The sequence below is a fragment of the Haliotis asinina genome, chromosome 10 (genome assembly GCF_037392515.1).
Source record: "Haliotis asinina isolate JCU_RB_2024 chromosome 10, JCU_Hal_asi_v2, whole genome shotgun sequence".
Classification (NCBI taxonomy): Eukaryota; Metazoa; Mollusca; class Gastropoda; order Lepetellida; family Haliotidae; genus Haliotis; species Haliotis asinina.
The window spans coordinates 34,428,560-34,447,618 of NC_090289.1; the positions used below are offsets into that span (position 1 = coordinate 34,428,560).

Consider the following 19,059-nt stretch of genomic DNA (forward strand, 5'->3'; position numbering starts at 1 on the left):
CCACTGCCCTTGTATCAATAGTAAACTTCCAAATTTTCATGGGCCATTTTACATTCTAATGTGTAAAATGACCCATAACCCCTGCCTTTCCCAGTCCCTGTATGACTGTTTAAGAGAGTATTGCATTAGGCGTGTGGTTATGAGTTGTGGTAAGGAAGCAGTTTGTCCTGGTTTGATTTTCCATGTGGGTGACTGCTCCTGTGGTCTAGTGGCAGTAGACTGTCTACCAGTCTGAGGCCTGGCATTAACCTGCCTGGTGACTCAGATTCTCTGAATATTCATGCCTAATTTTAGCATGGTGTCAAGGGCTGTTGCTACAAATCCAGTGTTAGTCTGAACCATGACAGGTGGCTCAGAGTGTCTGAATATTCATGCCTAATTTTAGCATGGTGTCAAGGGCTATTGCTACAAATCCAGTGTTAGTCTGAACCATGACAGGTGGTTCAGATTGTCTGAATATTCATGCCTAATTTTAGCATGGTGTCAATGGCTGTTGCTACAAATCCAGTGTTAGTCTGAACCATGACAGGTGGCTCAGAGTGTCTGAATATTCATGCCTAATTTTAGCATGGTGTCAAGGGCTATTGCTACAAATCCAGTGTTAGTCTGAACCATGACAGGTGGCTCAGAGTGTCTGAATATTCATGCTTCATTTTAGCATGGTGTCAATGGCTGTTGCTACAAGTCCAGTATTAGTCTGAACCATGACAGGAATGTAAGGGAAGCTTAGAGGTCAAAATGTTCGCTCATCGTGCTGAAAATCCAGGTTCTATTTCCCACATGGGTACAATGTGTGAAACACGTTTCATTTGTCCGTCGCCATAATATTTCTTGAATATGTTATGAGTGGCATAAAACCCTACTCACTCACTGGAACATTACAAGACACACTCGCTCAACCATTCAGTCCACCACTCACTCACTCACTTGACCACACTCTCACTCACCAACATTTAGCAGTTACATATGCAACAACCTTAAATCAATTCCAGGTTAGGATTGGCTCCTAGTGCTCTGGTTTCCTCACCTGCCTGTATCTACTACAAGAGGGCGGTTACCCACATGCAAAATTGAAATGTTTTCCCAGTGACTTTTATGTCAACATAATATTTCTTTTCTGAATAATCAAACATTTTACTTCCATTACATGCCCATGTGTACATTGCCCAACCTATTACTCCATCACAAGATATGTGGTTGGCCTCTCCAGCTTGGTTTCCGACCACAGGAAACTGTAAACACACCAACTACAGTTCTGCACCAAATGACATTGACTTGAAATACAGAAACATTCACCACAACTGATGATGTCAACAAATATGGTCTCTGAAAAGCATGTTTTTGAACCATCCATTTTGACAGTGTTTTCCAGTAGCTGCTGGCATCATCAGATTGAAGACTAGCTAATTTGTGTAAGATTCGGGGAGCCAGATGTGAGCCAGTTCTTGATGTCCTGCAATGAGATGACTGGAATACTGCTTAAGAGGACCAAACCCTATACACTTAACTGCATGATTTAGAAAGTCCACCCCAATGAGTATATTTCCGTTTCCGTTTCTCCTAATCAGAACCCTAACATTTTTTTTCACTTTTCAGTGAAGTTTCACCTCAGGTTTTGCAAAATGTTTTGACTTTCCTTTTTTATGATACAAAGAATCTATTGATAAAGCAGTTTTGATCATGTCTATGTTGACACTTCACTGTTATTTGAAATCAGACTTGACTTGATTTGACTAAAATACTTCAAGTATCCATGGTCACGAAGACAAACTCCCAAACCTACCTAATCAGTTTGTGGACTGGGTTAGATATTATGTATCCTTTGATTCCTTACCTTGACATTCTGTTAATCCAGATGGTGACTGTTTTGTAGATATAGTATCTGGCCTTTTGGGTATTTTCGGGCCGGTGGGGTGGCCTAGTGGTTCAAGCATTCACTCGTCATGCTGAAGACCTTGGTTTAATTCCCCATGTGGGTACAATATGTGAAGCCCATTTCTAGTGTCCCGTGCTATGATAATTGCTTGAAAGCGGTGTTAAACCAAACTTACCATACTTACTCACTGACTCTTGATAATTGCTCCCCTAGTGAGAGTTGCAGTATTTAGACAATGCAGTTAGTGTACACATATTGCTGAATGCAGCAAGTTCCAGTCTGTCACGTTAAATACGGCAAATATAGTGTTAAAACTCTGCAGACTGATTGTATAAAATCGCATCTCCTTGAATGTTAGCCTCAGTGATAAAATAATGTACTGGCCTGCTGTGCATATTCCATTGATATTGGATCGTGTCCTGTAATTCTATATTCATGCCAGACCAGCTGTTAGTGAATGAAACAAGGTTGTTTCAGGACAATGCCATCAAACATTTCCTCATTTTTGGTGTCAGTGGTAATAAAAGAATCAATACTTTCAGGACACCTATAGTGTTTAATGTACCTCAATACAAACTTACATGTTGTATTGAATCATCTCCTTCACCTAGACAAGCCAACAAAACAACTGGAGCACTAAGATTTGAAGAAGTGTTTGTTAAGATTGTTGTGGCATGCAATGACCCCCATCTTGACCAAAGCCCTATTCCAATTTATTTGAGGTGTTTATAGAGATACTTCTGCCCAAAATAATGGTGCAGCCATTGTGATATATACTGCTCACAGTGAAATACATTGATTTACATCTCATGTATTGCAATACTTGCAATACATTTTGTAGCAAGTCATTGAACATATAAATGATAGTGGTTACATGAATGGAAACTGTTCCAAGAACCATTTTATGCAGGTAGAAGCATGGTATTTTCTGGGTTTGGAAAAATTTGCAGATCTGTCATCCAAAATTGTGTTCCACAGAAGATATTGCTTGTGTGAGATCAGACGTTATCTCCTGGGAGATACTGTTTTGACAGTAGATTTTGTACAATGCCCTGACAATGCTATGATGTCATGAAGTTGATGACGTCACAATCACTGCACTGCAAATCAAATGGCAGTACTGTTTTCAGAAATGTACATTTTTCATTGAAAACTAATGAAGAATGATTTTTGGATAATAATCAAAAGCGATATTTGTCAACTGAAGAGCTTAGCTCATTTCACAAATACTTTCTTTTGTATTGGTGTGAAGGTTTGTAGTATTCATCAGAGACTGAATACTGTTGTATCACTTTGTTGATAAGGGCATGGAATCAGTCTTACTCTAGTGAACTCTCGTCACAAACGTTTTTGAAAACTACTACACAATACTGACAATGTGTCATGAAGTCTTCACTTCACTTTTAATATAAAATTCTTCATGTGTAAAGTGTTATAAATCATCACTTGCTTCAATTTTTGTGGTTTGCTTTCCTAGACTAAGATAGTCAACAAATATGTTTTTTTAATATCATTGTATGTTGTATTCATTCATTTGAATATTTTGGGGATCTTAGTTGATAAATCAATTTTGTTGTTAAATGTCTTCGCAAATCATGTCTTCATAGAGGATTTGAGTTCCCACCTTGCAACTAAGTGTGAAGAATCCTTTGATGATGTTTCATGCTGTGATATTACTGGAATATAACCGTAAGCACAATTAAAGCACCATCAAAGCACAATCAATCAGTGATGTATGGACCACCATGCCTGTTTAACATTGCACTTGAAACACCTTACATGCCAGAGAAGGGTGGACCTGGAGTTTTATTGTCTGCCCAGATTTGTGAATATCCATTCCAGTTCTAATGCTTTATATTGAGAACATTACGATCATTCAGTACTTCTAATGAAACACCTACCTTGACAGCAACGATTGCACCCATGTGTTTGAGTCTGTTGAAAAGTGTTATGTCTGTGACTGCCTACAGACAAAGTCTGAGAAGGTCAGAGTGTTTGAAATAGAGAGTTCTATTGATACCTGCCAGACAAGAGGATCAGGCCTCACAGAGACATAGTGTTTAGCATCCCAGAAATGTTTGGCCTGTTTTTGTTATGATGTTCTGTCTATTGGCGTAAAACACCCTGCTGTATCCTCTGACAAGGCTCCCTGGAGGATCAGGGCACTGATATGTTGACAGCCATTGCTGTCAGTGGGGATGAGGTTGTGGTTAGAGGATACAGGGGCGCTGTTCACCATGATGCGTTTGGCCTTGTTTCACTTTTCAATCAGTTACTTTTGTTGTGCCAGTATTGAGAGAACAAATTATAGAACTGACCTGATTATGATTCTGATATTGTCAGACAGTGCACATTGTCATTGGTTTCAGCAGAATGATGAACACCAAACACCTTTGACTGAACCACTGATCATATCAGCATCAAACCTATTCTACTCACTCAATCAATCACTTGATTGAATTGTCTTTGGTATTATGGAACTTTTATCATTCTTAATTTTTTAGATCTGAAAGGTCTGACTATGGACCGGTAGAACTGAGAAAAGGATGAGTTTGGGCTGTTAGAGCTGAAAAAAATGAGCATAGACTATTAGAGTTGAGCAGTAGGTGTGTATGGGCTGCTAAAGTTAAGCAGGGGATGACTATAAACTGCTGAAGTTGAAAATCGATGAATGTAGACTGATGGAACTGGAAGGGGATGAGTATAGGCTGCTTGAGATGAGAAGGGTGATCAGTATAGGCTGCTTGAGATGAGAAGGGTGATCAGTATAGGCTGCCTGAGATGAGAAGGGTGATCAGTATAGGCTGCCTGAGATGAGAAGGGTGATCAGTATAGGCTGCTGGAGATGAGAAGGGTGATCAGTATAGGCTGCTTGAGATGAGAAGGGTGATCAGTATAGGCTGCTGGAGATGAGATAAGGGTGATCAGTATAGGCTGCTAAAGCTGAGAAGGTGATCAGTTTTGGCTTCTAGGATTGAGAAGTAATAAGTATCAATTTACCGCTCATCATTTACTCAGGAACAAAATTGTCATGGTCCTTAGCATTTGTTGAACAGTATATTATGTATTTTAATACTTTCCTGGATCAGGAGGTCAGAATTAGATTGGCCAGCTTGTGGTGGTTTTGCAAATCATTTGGATGGGAGCACGTTTTGACTCCCACATGATCTGAGTTCATGTAGTTTGGGTTTCCCTGTGTGCACACTACAGAAGTCACAAGTCACATCAGCATGCTAGAGATGGGTAACAACGACACTTTTGTCATAGCTTTCATCTTCTCAAGCACTGAAAGGGTTAAACCAACAATATAATATCATTCTTTCGACCCCAAACCATGACTAAAGTTATCAGTTTGTGTGATGACTGTGAGGAATATCAGAGCGTGACTTAATCCCACTGTCAGTAGAGTATGGGGAGGTTACGCTGTGCAGGAGTTCTCAGGGTTGGAGGTAACAGGAGCCTCGTGCCGTCATTTGTCATGATGTACTGCATGCTATCATACAAACTGTTCTCAAGGAAGCAGCGTATAATAGTTAAAGGGTGGCTTATAGCTTTACACTAGTTAAAGGGTCACCATTTACAGTGGCTCATAGTTTTACACTAGTTAAAGGGTCACCACATACAGTGGCTCATAGTTTTACACTAGTTAAAGGGTCACCATTTACAGTGGCTCATAGTTTTACACTAGTTAAAGGGTCACCACATACAGTGGCTCATAGCTTTACACTAGTTAAAGGGTCACCATTTACAGTGGCTCATAGTTTTACACTAGTTAAAGGGTCACCACATACTGTGGCTCATAGCTTTACACTAGTTAAAGGGTCACCATTTACAGTGGCTCATAGTTTTACACTAGTTAAAGGGTCACCACATACTGTGGCTTATAGCTTTACACTAGTTAAAGGGTCACCATTTACAGTGGCTCATAGTTTTACACTAGTTAAAGGGTCACCACATACAGTGGCTTATAGCTTTACACTAGTTAAAGGGTCACCATTTACAGTGGCTCATAGTTTTACACTAGTTAAAGGGTCACCACATACAGTGGCTCATAGTTTTACACTAGTTAAAGGGTCACCACATACAGTGGCTCATAGTTTTACACTAGCTAAAGGGTCACCACATACAGTGGCTCATAGTTTTACACTAGTTAAAGGGTCACCATATACAGTGGCTCATAGTTTTACACTAGTTAAAGGGTCACCATATACAGTGCCTTATAGTTTTACACAAGTTAAAGGGTCATCATTTACTGTAGACCCATGAAGGTCCTTGGGTAGAGTAGGCCTTCAGCAACCCATGCTTGCCATAAAAGGTGGCTAACGGGATCGGGTGGTCAGGCTCGCTGACTTGGTTCACACATGTCATCGGTTCTCACATGCACAGATCGATGCTCGTGTTGTTGATCCCTTGATTGTCGGGTCCAGACTTGATTATTTACAGACCGCCGCCAAATAGCTGGAATATTGCAGAGTGCGGTGTAAAACTAAATTCACTCACTCACTCACCATCTTCAGCGGCTCATAGCTTTACACTAGTTTAAGGTCTTTATTTACAGTGGTGCATAGTTTTAAACTAGTTAAAGGGTCACCATTTACAGTGGCTCACAGTTTTATACTAGGTAGAAGGTCACCATTTGCAATGGCTCATAGTTTTACACTAGTTAAAGGGTCACCATCTACAGTGGGTCATAGTTTTACACTAGTTAAGGGGTCACCATCTACACTGACTCATAGTTTTACACTAGTTAAAGGGTCACCATCTACAGTGGCTAATAGTTTTACACTAGGTAAAGGGTCACCATTTGTAGAAGCTCACATTTTCACCCTAGTTATTTATGATCACCATATATTATCTCACAAATTTACACTTATTGCATTATTTTACACAATTTGAAGCTCGTTTCTCAGCAGCAGCTTGCACTAGTTAAGGGGCTGCCTCTGCCATCATTAACATGCATGTTTGTATGACTGTGCTCCCCATATGGGGGCCGATCAGTATTTAGATAAAGTCTTGAAGATCATACTTTAATCCAGTTAAGTTACTTCAATTTCTTATGGCATTAAAGGCCATTTATGTAGGTGACTGACTCATAAGTCACTTATTTCCAAGTTTAGTGTATGCATCTCAATTTTATCCAGGATCCAAATATTTCGTTGCTTTTTATATTTATTATTTTGGGGGTCTTTATTATTAATTTTTTTTCATAATTAATATTATATTTCTTGGTACCTGTTGCATACAGAACTAGTAATCAAATATGGGTCCAGTCAGTATTTAGATAAAGGCTTGAAGATCATACTTTACTCCAGTTAAATTACCTCTATTTTGTGGGCATTAAAGGACATGTATGCTTAACTAGGTGACTGACTCCTAACACACTTATTTCCAAGTTTAGTGTATGCCTCTATATTTTATCCAGGATCCAAATATTCATTTGTTTTTTATTTGTATTATTTCGGTATTGTATTTCTGAGTACCTGTTGCATGCAGAATCAAGAGTCAAATACACTAAGTACATGTGTTTCATGTTTCACCTAGTAAATCCACCAAGGTTTATCTCAAGGGAGGCTCATTGTTGCTATTCATCCAAGCCAGAACGGATAAAAAAATGATAAAAATGCAATTTGAGGCTGCTGTGTTATAAACGAGCCTCCCTCACCATTTGAGCCCCAATGGAATTTAGTGAAAAATATTACTTGTTACCTTGTGTTCTTGATATATAACCTGTAATGTAACTGCGTTGAATGAAAATGGATCTCAATGTAAGATAATGGAGACGTTATGGATGGTGCAGCTTTTTATGCCGAGTTGCATGACATGAATGATCGGCTAATTGAAATGACAAGATGAATTATGTCATGAAAATATAAATCAGGATATATGCAAGATTGATTAGAGTGTCAAGATGTTTTTGTTTTTATATCAGATCCATTGATTTTTTAGTCGTGATTGAAAAGGTCAGACCCCTTTGTTTATGTACTGCTGAACCGATTTTATCATGTTTTTACTCATTTTTTGGCCGGTATGTCAAGATTTAAGAAGTCATAGAACTTACATTGGCATTTTGCTTTAACATTTACAAGACATTCTTCAAAAGTTAACGGGGCGGTAATGTAGCTGAGTGGTTAATGTGTTCACTTGTCATGCTGAAAAACTGGGTTCAGTTCCCCATGTAGGAAGTATTTGTGGAGCCCATTTCTGGTTGGCTAAAGAGGGTGTCAAACTAAACTTGGTTGATACATGTCATTGGTTCCCAATTGCGTAGACAAATGATCTTGCTGTCGATCACTGGATTGTTTTGTCCAGACTTTATAATTGCTGAATGCTGCCATATAGCTGGAATATTGCTTAGTGTGGCATAAAACTAAACTCACTCACTCACTCACACACTCGTTCTATGATTCATTACCAATTTGTACATACATCACAAGGTATAGGGGTGAAGAAAATGCTCAGAAAATGTAATTGATGTGAATGGTTCAGTTTCAATGTGGCAAATGTCATCCACATCGTCACCTAGTGTCCTAGTTGACCTGTTCCACCTGTTATATGGTATTGCATCAGTAGTAGAGTGAGATAAGAGTGTTACAGACAGTGTCTACCTGTCAGTGTCAGGTGTTGGGAGGGCATGATGACCACTTCAACCTCTACACTTGTTGTAGGAGAGGGGAGGTGCTTGTGTCTACCAGGTGAACACAGAATGATGAGGTTGTTGTTGTTGTTGTTGTTGTTGTTCTTCTTCTTCTTCTTCTTCTTCTTCTTCTTCTTCTTCTTCTTCTTCTTCTTCTTCTTCTTGTCAAAATGCCAGAAATGCTTAGTGGAAATGCATATCTACCTGTTGCTTACCTGAACAGATGAGGGTGTACAGATAAGTGCAGGTGTGCAGGTGCCACAAGTATACCATTAACTGTACAGATTAGTTCTACAAGTAGATGTGCAGGTGCCACAAGTATACCATTATCTACACAGATGATGACCTCAATAGGTGATGATGACCTGTGAAGATGCGGGGTAGAATAGGTCTTCAGCAACCCATGCTTGCCACATAAAGCAACCTATGCATGTCTCAAGAAGCGACTAACAAGACTTGGTGGTCAGGCTTGCTGACGTGGTTGACAAATATCATCGGTTCCCAACTGCGCAGATCGATGCTCCTGTTCTTAATCACTGGATTGTCTAGTCCAGACTCAGTTATTTATATAACTTGAATATTGCTCAGTGTGGCATAAAACTAAACTCTTTCATTAATGAGGCAAATGGCCAATCACCAAAATTTCCCCAGGAACTGTCTGATTACCAGGTCCATCAACAAAGTGAAGAGTTTTCTGCATGCTAGAACATTACAGGGTACTCTTACACAGACCTTCACATGCCAGAGGTCAGGGCAATGTTTCAAGTATGTATTGGATTACCTCATGTTGAGACCAAACAGAGGAATGAAAGTGAATATATTGCATACTGGGTGAGAGTAAACAAGCGAGTGCCATGTTATATACACAGACATATGTGACAGCCCTTGTACCTGTAACGAGAGTGTCGGGTACAGACAGGTAAACATGGCAGAGAGCTGTGAACGTGTCACCTTCTGGTATAGGGCTTCCAAGTGACTCCATGTTAATCTGAAGCAGCATTATGGGTAATGATTTGTGCAGTCCAACCAATGAAAACCACAGAGTATCTGAACTGAGGAATATATGCTCACTTTGAATAGAATCAGCCTCAAAATCAAGCAATCAAGGCACAGGGACATCTTTCATTTCTATGTTATCCCAAAACATTGTCAGTGGAATGCAATAAACCAGATGCATATGCACTGAGTGTGTTGTGGACTTCATGATATACCATGTTTGGTTCCATTGAAAATTTTATTTTGATCAGTTTCATGCATTTTTTTCGTGGGAGGCAGATGGGGTGAGGATTGTATCATGCTTATTAATTTGCTTATTATTTCTGTTTAAGTGGACCCATTAAGATATGGATTAGAATTGGTCGTCAGCAACCCATGCTTGTTATAAAAGGCAACTAACAGGATTGGGTGGTCAGGTTCGCTGACTTGGTTCACACCTGTAATTGTTTTCCAACTGAGTATAACAATATCCAGGTTGTTTATATTATTTGGTCCAGACTCAGTTATTTACAGATCATGACCGTATAGCTGGAATATGGATGAGTGCAGCGTAAAATCAAACTAACTTACTGTTGCTTCTTGGTCAGGTGAATGGCCGATATGGATGACGTGACGTGATGTGTAACGCCCATAACATTTCCAGTACCCATGGTGGGATTCGAACCATGGACCTGAGAGGAAGTCAGATGCCTTGTTCAGATAGCGAAACAGGCTAACCTGTCAGCCAGCTGACATTAATTCATCTATGAGATAACATTGCTCCCTGCTACAAATGGACATATGCATGATGACCAATGTGTCACCAAACAGGGAAGCTGGTTAAGGCAACGCTGGCAGCATACAACTAGTAATTGTTAAAATAAATGGGTTCATGGTGATTGGTTTATGCAATTTAACACATTGATGAGTAGATTGTAATTAAATATTCCATTTTCTGGTAAGAAAATCACCTGTTCACAGTTGATAAGTGGCCTGAATCATCTGATGTTGACAGGTTTTCAGAGCCTGTGCTTCCCCTAGATTGAATGAATGTTTGTGCAGGTTTAGACTTGGTGATAGTCCCTGTTCTTGAGTGTATTGTTATTGAGGATGGTTTCAGAGACATGAATGTTTCCAGGTCATGAATCAAAACTATCTTTCTTCTTGTTAAATTATCTTTAAATTATGTTCTCATAGACTAGTTTTCAGTGTCTGGCATGAAAATATTCAAACATTCAGTTTTGTTCATATACCATTGGATATTGGATTTACAAGATTGATAAAATGCAAATGATGAAGTCAAGGAGGAAACAGATGATAAAGTCAAGGAGGAAGCTGACGATGAAGAGAAATTAAGGGAAAATGTGACAATTTATTCCATTCCTTTTGAAATGTTTCATCTGTATGGATATATATTACCCTTCCTCATAAGCATTAGCATTGGCTAGTGGTATGCTCTCAAAATGGAATATCCCCTACCTTTTTAAATGGTATATTATCCTTGTAATCTTTTAAATGAAAATTGAAATTTTTTCGTTAAAAATTAAGAATCACTTCATTCAAGTCAGAATTCCATCTTTTGATCTTTTAGATTGTGGTTTTAAGATATTAAACAAGCATCTGGTCGAGCCATGCCCACTTTCCTGTTATGTCCTCCTTAGCAAAGATGCTCAGATCATCTTGAAAGGTCAAGTACTCGGCTTTAAAATGAACTTTTTGACTGACACACAACCTTATTGGGTAGCTCAGTAGTTTATGTGTTGGTTGTCTTAAGCAAAAAAGCAGGTTTGAATCCCTTCCACAGAGGTTCAACGCTTATTCCTGGGCCCACAGTAATTTACCAGGAGCAACATATGTTACAATGCACACCCTTCATGGTTTGTATGTCGAGATTTGGGTTTAGAATATCAGCTCTCACCAACCTATGATGACGATAAGAGTTGACTGTATTGGTAGGATGGTAGGACCCTGTGACTTGGCTGGTTGCATGCTATTGTATCCCACAGACCAGTGAGTATAATTGCATTTCTGCTCAAGAGTTGATTAATTACAGACGAACAAGTAAACAAACAATTATATGAACAGATACCTCTAATACAGTAACTACATGTTTCTTAGAATCATTTCATCACATCCAGAAATATTTTTTTAAACATTTCCACATAACTTTCATATTTTTCTACCGGTTTCCCAGGAGTTTGTACTCAGTCAGCCAGTTTATAAATCTGTATAGAGGAGAGGATTTGGGAAGGTCTCATATTGAATTAGTTTCTTCTTTCTTGCATCTTACTCATGCATGGAGAAAATTATACCCTTTTCCTCACCATTAACTTCTGACAGTATGAAAGTGCATCAATACCAATAATCATACATAACACTCCTTCTTATACCCGGGGGAGGGACAGCCTATAGGTTATTGTATTCTGGTGAACAGTAACTAGCTGCACATAGTTCTGTAACAAAGTTGCCTGTCCGTAATGTGGGAAATTTGTCTGTTGTCACTCCAGGCATTGATAGTATAAGATATACACTGTCTAGACAAATGCTACGACCATTTATACCATAAGGCAGAGTGTCAGTGGGAATTAAACAGATTTTGTGAGCTCCTTGACCTTTGTGTTGGATAAATGCATTTCCTCTCAGAGGATGATATGAGGATACGATGACATATACACAGTTTAAAAAATAGCATTTTTATGTGCAAGGATCCATACTTGTTTGGAAATAACCATGGACTTTATTTCCATGGTAACATGTAAGTGAAATTGACTAGATCTAATGAAATTTGCATTGAACGATTACTGTTGGAGGGTTTTAATGTCTTCTTAATAGCATTGCATGCTTTTCCGGTAAGGATGGATGTTAAAAAATTGGAACTATTACTGATACCAGGCACCTAAGGATTGGTGAAATGCTGGGGAGATTGACAGGTGAAACCTACTTTGTTGCATCAAGGACTAGTACATTTGTTCATTTATCGAGATAAAATGGACCAGTGTTTGTTGAAGGGTAGCAAAGGTGGATATTAAGTGTTCAAATCTTTCATGATATCTTGACATTGATTTTACTTGGCAGTTAGTGAAATGAATTAGTGTGCTTGAGGATGATTTTAGGTTTTTAATCTGAGAGAATTACATGGACATTTTGTCTTGAGAGTATTCAGGATACAAACTCACAATTCTGCTCCAAGGCTGTACTGAAGACAATGCCCATGGATTTATAGTGATTCTATCCTTGAAAGAGGCAAATCCAGATAAGCGTACAATTCTCAAAGGACACCAGTCTGTTCAAAGAATATTTACGTTTGTTAGAAATTATCATTTAAGCTATTAATCATTATTACTAGGGAGACTTGTGCAAGTCTACTCCTAACCTTGAACTGCCATTTCTTCCTTCAAATTTGAATGGAAGGCTTGACATCATGTAATGGAAAGCTTCTCAAATGGGTGTAAAATTCAGCTCACTGACCACAACAAACGGTAGTTAGCCAATGACGTCAAGGCAAGAATATTGACCTGGACTGTGTTGACTTCTGATGGTCTGTTACTGGGAATCACAACTTGTTGATTGAATACTTAAGTACAATCTGCACTGAAGCATTGTAAAATGTAAATAATGAAGTCGTCATCCATGACATTTAATTACGTCTAAAGTGCTTCGAACAAGTGGTTCAACACATTCTTCGGTTTCCTAGTGTTAGACGTGATAGAATTTATACTCAGAACATCAACAAATTGAAAATTCTGAATAAAACACCTTTAGTATAGATTTTATGTTCCACTAGCTCTTGTTATTTGGCATTTTCGATTTTAAGTTTTGTGGCAAAGAATGAGTTAATTCCTTGCTGCTGGCAAGTATGCTTCAGTTATGTCTTATGTATCTGGAAGTAATCAAGACTGGATAACTGGATAGACTTATGGTGCTTGAATGAGCAACTATTAGCACTGGCATGAGGAGTCCGGTCAGGCAGGTCACAGTGTTACCAACTCTCCATCCACAGCCAGACTGCGTTAAAATTGTGGCATTCCTGCTAATGGTACTTAACAGGACTATGTTTATAAATGTACGTGCCAACAATGGCCAAATTTATCATAACTCAATTTTATATATCAGGCATGTAATTTATTTCAAAATATAACTTCTTTGATTGGCGTTCTAGAAGTTGAGAGATGAATGAGATGTTTTGAGGATGGATAACAATATATGGATGAACAACTACTTTGTTACAGGAAAGCGATGTTTCAGTGTAGTTTCAAACACGGCTGGATGATGTATGTTTCGTCAATAAGTTATTCACCCATATATTGTTATCCATCCTTACTTGTCCAAATTCTAAAATACAGGTTCACTCGCAGATTCACTCACATTCAGAGTTATCTGCTCCTTTAGACTTGCAACGCTTTAACTGTTAATGTGATCTGCTTTTTAATTTTCTTGTCAGTTGTTAGAAAATACTTAAACTACTTCAAGTTGTTTTTATTTCATAACAGTTAAACATTCATTTGGGATTTGTCTTCAGATGAAACAATTCAAAGAGAAAAAATACTATTGCAAGGACGATGTTGCTCTCACGATAGCATGTTGCAATAGACTCACTGTCACAGTTGTTGTTTTCACCTCAATAGTCTGCCTTATTAAATAAACACATTGTGTGAAGGGAGGGAGCTGGTCAGAAATGTATGGCTTCAATGATATAATTTCATTTTGATTCATCAAATAAGTAAATTATACTGTTAAGTTAAAAATATTTATGTTTTTTTTTAAAAAATACACAGTATACCAGTATTTTTCAAATGTGTTGCGTGAAAATACATTGGTATTTCAAACTGGATATACAAGAAATATATCACCACCTGCCTGGAGCATCATAGAAATACGAACAAGCAAACAGTTGCATCCCTGTTGATGGTGGAAAACATTTATTCACGAAAGAAGTTTTTGTCAGAAGAAAATATTTATTCATGAATACAAGCCACATGACTCAAAGGTGATTACCATGGCTTATATATAGGATTTGCAGAAGCAATTGAGATTGACAAACATAAGTCTTATTGTAAATTTTCAAAGGTAAATTTCTTTTTAGATATCAAGAAAAGTTTTTGATGATAGATTCATTGCTGGAAGATTTGCAAACATGACAACAGACATAACATAGTCTGTGGTTACTTTTTCTCTACATTTTTTCAGAAGAAGGATAACTTTCCATGCATATGCAAAATGAACTATGAAGTGAACAGCAGTTTCCATTACCTATTATATCGTTATCATTTCACAACCTCATACAAAATTACTCAATGCAACCATCTTGGGTATATCAAGGTATCTGTTATGACAAGATGAATGACCGCAACATACATGGGACCAAGGTGCATTGGGTTTTCTAAGCAGATGACTTGTTTTGACAGCTTGGTTTCCGATTATCCAAGTGGATGGTTAGGTTTCAAGTATGTCATTTAATATGGCTTCCTGCTATTAATTAGTTTAAACGTAAGTGGGAAGTGGCAGGATTTTGAATGACTCTTCTCGTGGGAGGTATAACCCCAGCGTCCATCATCTGCAGGACCAGGAGAAAATATCCCCATTTCTACCAGATTATTTTTCACTTATGTTATACACGACATGGTGATGGTGTTTTTGTAGAGCCAAAAACTCTCTCGGTCGTGTTTTGATAACAAACAAGTATATTGCCAAATGTCTTGAGGAGTCAAAACTTAGACAAGATGTGTTTTTTCTCGGGTTATGTTTGGTCATAGTGATGACAGCTATGTTGTGATCTGTTTGTGGGGCAGCCATAATAGAAGTAGAAAATTTTAACATTTCCTTGAAAAATGGGGGGCAAAATATTTTATTTGTTATATGTGTCTTGTTTTCCTTTGTTTTCTCAACATATTTATTTGTAGGGCACCCAGAGTTTTATCTTGTTTATTGCCTTGATTCATCAGACTTGACTTCAGTATATACTGAAACAGAAACTTGCTGGAGTTTGTGAGGACATTCAATGGATTCATGTGGTTGATCTCTCGTTAACCCAGCCATAGCTGCTTTCAGTAACAAGTGAACGATTGCTATTCAAGCCAGCAATTTATGCCTGAGTGTGTGAGTGAATTTAGTTTTACGCCACACTCAGTAATATTCCAGCTATATGTCGGCTGTTTGTAAATAATTTTGTTTGTCTCGACCAGACAGTCCAGTGATCAACAACATGAGCATCGATCTGTGGAAATTGGGAACTGATGACATGTGTCAACCTAGTCAGCAAGGCTGACCATCCTATCCCTTTAGTCACCTCTTCGACAAGCTTAGTCGCTGTTTATATTTATTCCTGAATGCATGCATGCTGCACATGCATCTGAATTCCAAAGTTGTGTTTGAGTGACCTCCTCACTTTCCACAAACAAAACCATTTCTAACCTCAGTCTGTAACAATACTTTATTTGGCAAAACAGACAAACTGACCATGATTTATATTTTCCTCAGACTTGATTTTCAGTGTATATTTTAATACATTAGGTTCAAATACTCCATTGATACTTTTCTCTTTCAGTATTTAAGAGGCTGTGAATTAACATTTTATGTTGATATTGTACCATAGTCATATATGTCACTCATCCTCAGTTTTTACTTTAAATTCAGAGTGAAATTTAATTCAAAATGCATCACCACACATAAAAATATGCTTCCTGTACTGAAGGCAAGCTATTGGTTAACACCTTTGGACATCAGTTCAGCACTTTGGTTTCATTATTTTAGTCCATTTTCTGGAGTCCTCTGCTGTGATATTATGAATACAAACGTAACAAATGTTAAATGTGGGATTACACTTTCTCAGTAAAGTACAAATTCTAGAACCTTTCTGGGATTGAGTCCCATCAGATTCAGGCACTGAATCACCACCATACAATGTCAGCCAGTACCCACTCAGCACTGCAGATTACACAAATATGGAAGTTAGACAACTGGTAGTATAGACTACAGACTTTCTGTACCCTTCTGATAAGATTAAGTTGGCTTAGAAAGTGTAATCCAATGAATATTTTACATTTGATGACTTTCTATATGATATTGTGTCTTCATAGCTCTCAACTGTGGGGGATGTGCCAGTTTCCACACTTCTCAGAGGAGTATTTCTTCAACGGGGATGTAAGCATCAAATGGTCAAGCTGATGGTGTTCGATGACATTATCATCACATCCCTGTTGCTTGAACTTGTGCTCATAATATTGATCACTGGTTTGTCTGTTTCTGACCTGAAGATTCGGGTTAGAAATGATGTAGTTAAATTGTTCGCCCCGTCACGCTGAAGACCCGGGTTTGATTCCCCACATTCTCTTCAGTGTGTGAAGCCCATGTCTGGTATATCTCGCTGAGCTTTATCTGGAATGTTGCTAAAAGTGGTGTAAAACAAATCACTCACTTTTACCCTACAGAAAGGTGCATGTTCCGTCGAGCTCATATCTTTCAAAAGGTCAGTGCTTGGAATCAATAAACCAAAACAATCGTTTTTGTCTTAAGCCTCCAGACAACTTTCACGTAGTTGACATAACATGCCCCTGCAGTAGCCATAGCAACTAGTAAGCTGTAGGTCATTAATGTTCAGCTCTGTGATATCTATAGGCTGAATGTAACAAAGGAATTTTTAGGGGATAAAAAAGATCAAACCATGCTTTTTTGATGTGCTGATTTTCATTACAAAAAAACCCCAACTGGTTTGATTCATTGGCAACTTTATCAAAACATATGACCTATTCTCAGTTACATAAAGTTAGATGATCAAAGGGAACTGCCATTTTTTAGCTTCTTTTCCAAAAACATATTTTTATTATATATCTTCCCTAAGAAGAAAGGAAAAATGGAATTGTTTGTTATTTAATTCAACGCTGGGGTATATTCAGCCATATGACAGTGAGCAGTAAATAATCATGTCTGGACCGGTCAATCCAGTGATTGATATAGTCAGCAACTGATACCTCATTGTATTCCCCTTGAGGTAGGTTTCCCACGATTTCTGGAAAATCAGGAAATTTCACACACCATTTTCCCGTCTTGGAAATATGATGAAATTTAGAAAGTGGATAAAATCATGGAAAATTCATCAAACGATCTTGGGGTTCTTAAACAATCAGTACTACAAGTGCTAGGGCAGCCATCAACATGCGTAGACTGAATATTTTTCATACTTGTGAATACTTGCTTAAATACACTTGGTTGTAAAATTCTAAACAAAGTATTCATTTATGATGTTTAATCTACATCTGTAAGTGGAGATGGGAGGTTTTATTTAAAATTTTGTTTTATTTCAGACGCAGTGGTATATGTTTAGAAGTATCATATTAGACTAGGACATATCTTGAATTTGTTATTTCTTGTTATTTTTTGTTTTGTTTTTGTTACAAAAAAGTGGGAATCCAGTACTGACAGTTCAGGTTGTAAAATACCAATAACTTTTTAAAAATGTGTTGTTGTTTTTTATGCCGCACTCGGCATTATTATAGCTTGTGACAGCGGTCTGTAAATAAGTGAATCTGAACCATGCAACCCACTGATCAACAGCATGAACATCGACCTACAGAATTGAGACACCATGACATGTGTCAATCAAATCAGAAGCTTGACCAACTTATCCTGCTAGTCGTTTCTTATGACAAGCATGGGTTGCTGAAGATCAATTCTGACCCGGATCTTCATAGGGAGGCAAGATTAGGTTGCTGAAGATCATTTCTGACCCATATCTTCACAGGTAAATTGACTGGGTCATCTCACTCGGCAATTGCACTTCACAGAACAATTAATGTTTGCTCTGAACATCAACCTCTTGTTTAGGGTGTCACAGATTATTTAGAGGTGACTACATGTAGATGGAATGTGTCTGTGTGTGGAGTTTGACAACAAGCAAAGAAGCACTCACTGACTTCTCGTTCCAGTTTTCTCCATCCTGACTATGACGTCATTCGTCATTAGACATTGCATCAACTTATGAAACATTAACCTCCCAGAGAGAAAATATGTAATGACATTATCCACAGCTAAATCATATTTGTTTCTATTTTCAGATTTCTCATCTTCAAAGGAAATACCACAGTGTTTTTGCCAAGAGACAGGTATGTACTTCCTGTCTTGTCCTTTGTTCAAAAACAGCATGACCCATGAAGATCCTGGTTAAAATTGATCTTCAGTTCCCATTTGTACAGATCAATGCTCGTACTGTTTATCACTGGATTGTGTGATATTGACTCAGTTATTTACAGCTGTATAGCATCGGCCTGTTGTAGACAACTGTGAACCAGAAAATTCAGTGATCAACAGTATGAGCATCAATCTACACAATTTTAATATGATGACAAGTCAAAGTGAGTGAGCCTGATCACATTAGATACCTTACCCACATGCATAGGTTGATGAAGATGAATTTTCGACCAGATCTTCATGGGTATCTCTCATACTGACACTTAGTCTCTGAATATACATAATTTTGATTTTAAAAAATAAACCCATTTAAATTTAAGAGATACCCTAGTGAGTCTACATATTCCTGGAGAAATCTAGACTTGCTTCTTTTAGGGCTTAAGTACAGCAG

At 38.0% G+C, this 19,059-nt stretch overlaps 1 long non-coding RNA gene across 1 annotated transcript in view; it reads left to right on the top strand.

Moving 5' to 3' along the window:
- LOC137298018 (uncharacterized) overlaps positions 1 to 19,059 on the top strand; it is an 86,905-nt gene that overhangs the window by 23,340 nt on the left and 44,506 nt on the right. Inside the window, exon 2 of the long non-coding RNA XR_010957709.1 lies at positions 18,536 to 18,583. This is a non-coding gene — a long non-coding RNA (uncharacterized lncRNA). The remainder of the gene's footprint in view (positions 1 to 18,535; positions 18,584 to 19,059) is intronic.